Source organism: Oncorhynchus nerka, linkage group LG17 (genome assembly GCF_034236695.1).
Source record: "Oncorhynchus nerka isolate Pitt River linkage group LG17, Oner_Uvic_2.0, whole genome shotgun sequence".
Lineage (NCBI taxonomy): Eukaryota > Metazoa > Chordata > Actinopteri > Salmoniformes > Salmonidae > Oncorhynchus > Oncorhynchus nerka.
In genome coordinates this window covers 7,712,370-7,715,373 of record NC_088412.1, presented here as the reverse complement: position 1 = coordinate 7,715,373, position 3,004 = coordinate 7,712,370, and positions in this window count along the sequence as shown.

Below are 3,004 nucleotides of genomic sequence, written 5' to 3'. Positions count from 1 at the left end.
CCACCTGTGGCCTGCTCAGCCTCCCTACCACTGAGGAAGTCAGTACACCGCAGCCCAGTCAAAACTTTCACTGCTCTGGCCCCCAATGGTGGAACAAACTCCCTACACCTGGATTCAGCAGTTTCACTTCCGGAGACACCTGAAACCCCACCTCTTTGAATACCAGGATAGGATAAAGTAATCCTTCTCACCCCTCCCCCCTGTTAAAGATTTAGATTTCACTATTGTAAAGTGGCTGTTCCACTGATGTCTTCAGTGAATTCACAATTTGTAAGTCGCTCTGGATAACACGTCTGTAAATGATTAAATGTAAATGTAATACTACCTCAATTGGGCCGACCAACCAGTGCTCCCTCACATTGGCTAACCGGGCTATCTGCATTGTGGCCCACCCGCCAACCCCTCTTTTACGCTACTGCTACTCTCTGTTTATCATATATGCATAGTCACTTTAACCATATCTACATGTACATACTACCTCAATCAGCCTGACTAACCGGTGTCTGTATGTAGCCTCGCTACTGTTATAGCCTCGCTACTGTTATAGCCTCGCTACTGTATATAGCCTCGCTACTCTGTATAGCCTCGCTACTGTTACAGCCTCGCTACTCTATATAGCCTCGCTACTTTTATAGCCTCGCTACTGTTATAGCCTCGCTACTGTATATAGCCTCGCTACTCTATATAGCCTCGCTACTGTTATAGCCTCGCTACTCTATATAGGCCCGCTACTGTTATAGCCTCGCTACTCTATATAGCCTCGCTACTTTTATAGCCTCGCTACTGTATATAGCCTCTCTACTGTATATAGGTCTACTACACCTGTTGTATTCAGCATTTCACTGTGAGGTCTACTACACCTGTTGTATTCAGCATTTCACTGTAAGGTCCACTACAGCTGTTGTATTCAGCATTTCACTGTAAGGTCTACTACACCTGTTGTATTCAGCATTTCACTGTGAGGTCTACTACACCTGTTGTATTCAGCATTTCACTGTAAGGTCTACTACACCTGTTGTATTCAGCATTTCACTGTGAGGTCTACTACACCTGTTGTATTCAGCATTTCACTGTAAGGTCTACTACACCTGTTGTATTCAGCATTTCACTGTAATGTCTACTACACCTGTTGTATTCAGCATTTAACTGTAAGGTCTACTACACCTGTTGTATTCAGCATTTCACTGTAAGGTCTACTACACCTGTTGTATTCAGCATTTCACTGTAAGGTCTACTACACCTGTTGTATTCAGCATTTCACTGTAAGGTCTACCTACACCTGTTGTATTCAGCATTTCACTGTAAGGTCTACTACACCTGTTGTATTCAGCATTTCACTGTAATGTCTACTACACCTGTTGTATTCAGCATTTCACTGTAAGGTCTACCTACACCTGTTGTATTCAGCATTTCACTGTAAGGTCTACCTACACCTGTTGTATTCAGCATTTCACTGTAAGGTCTACTACACCTGTTGTATTCAGCATTTCACTGTAAGGTCTACTACACCTGTTGTATTCAGCATTTCACTGTAAGGTCTACTACACCTGTTGTATTCAGCATTTCACTGTAAGGTCTACTACACCTGTTGTATTCAGCATTTCACTGTAAGGTCTACTACACCTGTTGTATTCAGCATTTCACTGTAAGGTCTACTACACCTGTTGTATTCAGCATTTCACTGTAAGGTCCACTACAGCTGTTGTATTCAGCATTTCACTGTAAGGTCTACTACACCTGTTGTATTCAGCATTTCACTGTGAGGTCTACTACACCTGTTGTATTCAGCATTTCACTGTGAGGTCTACTACACCTGTTGTATTCAGCATTTCACTGTAAGGTCTACTACACCTGTTGTATTCAGCATTTCACTGTAATGTCTACTACACCTGTTGTATTCAGCATTTAACTGTAAGGTCTACTACACCTGTTGTATTCAGCATTTCACTGTAAGGTCTACTACACCTGTTGTATTCAGCATTTCACTGTAAGGTCTACTACACCTGTTGTATTCAGCATTTCACTGTAAGGTCTACCTACACCTGTTGTATTCAGCATTTCACTGTAAGGTCTACTACACCTGTTGTATTCAGCATTTCACTGTAATGTCTACTACACCTGTTGTATTCAGCATTTCACTGTAAGGTCTACCTACACCTGTTGTATTCAGCATTTCACTGTAAGGTCTACCTACACCTGTTGTATTCAGCATTTCACTGTAAGGTCTACTACACCTGTTGTATTCAGCATTTCACTGTAAGGTCTACTACACCTGTTGTATTCAGCATTTCACTGTAAGGTCTACTACACCTGTTGTATTCAGCATTTCACTGTAAGGTCTACTACACCTGTTGTATTCAGCATTTCACTGTAAGGTCTACTACACCTGTTGTATTCAGCATTTCACTGTAATGTCTACTACACCTGTTGTATTCAGCATTTCACTGTAAGGTCTACTACACCTGTTGTATTCAGCATTTCACTGTAAGGTCTACTACACCTGTTGTATTCAGCATTTCACTGTAATGTCTACTACACCTGTTGTATTCAGCATTTCACTGTAAGGTCTACCTACACCTGTTGTATTCAGCATTTCACTGTAAGGTCTACCTACACCTGTTGTATTCAGCATTTCACTGTAAGGTCTACTACACCTGTTGTATTCAGCATTTCACTGTAAGGTCTACTACACCTGTTGTATTCAGCATTTCACTGTAAGGTCTACTACACCTGTTGTATTCAGCATTTCACTGTAAGGTCTACCTACACCTGTTGTATTCAGCATTTCACTGTAAGGTCTACTACACCTGTTGTATTCAGCATTTCACTGTAAGGTCTACTACACCTGTTGTATTCAGCATTTCACTGTAAGGTCTACTACACCTGTTGTATTCAGCATTTCACTGTAATGTCTACTACACCTGTTGTATTCAGCATTTCACTGTGAGGTCTACCTACACCTGTTGTATTCAGCATTTCACTGTAAGGTCTACCTACACCTGTT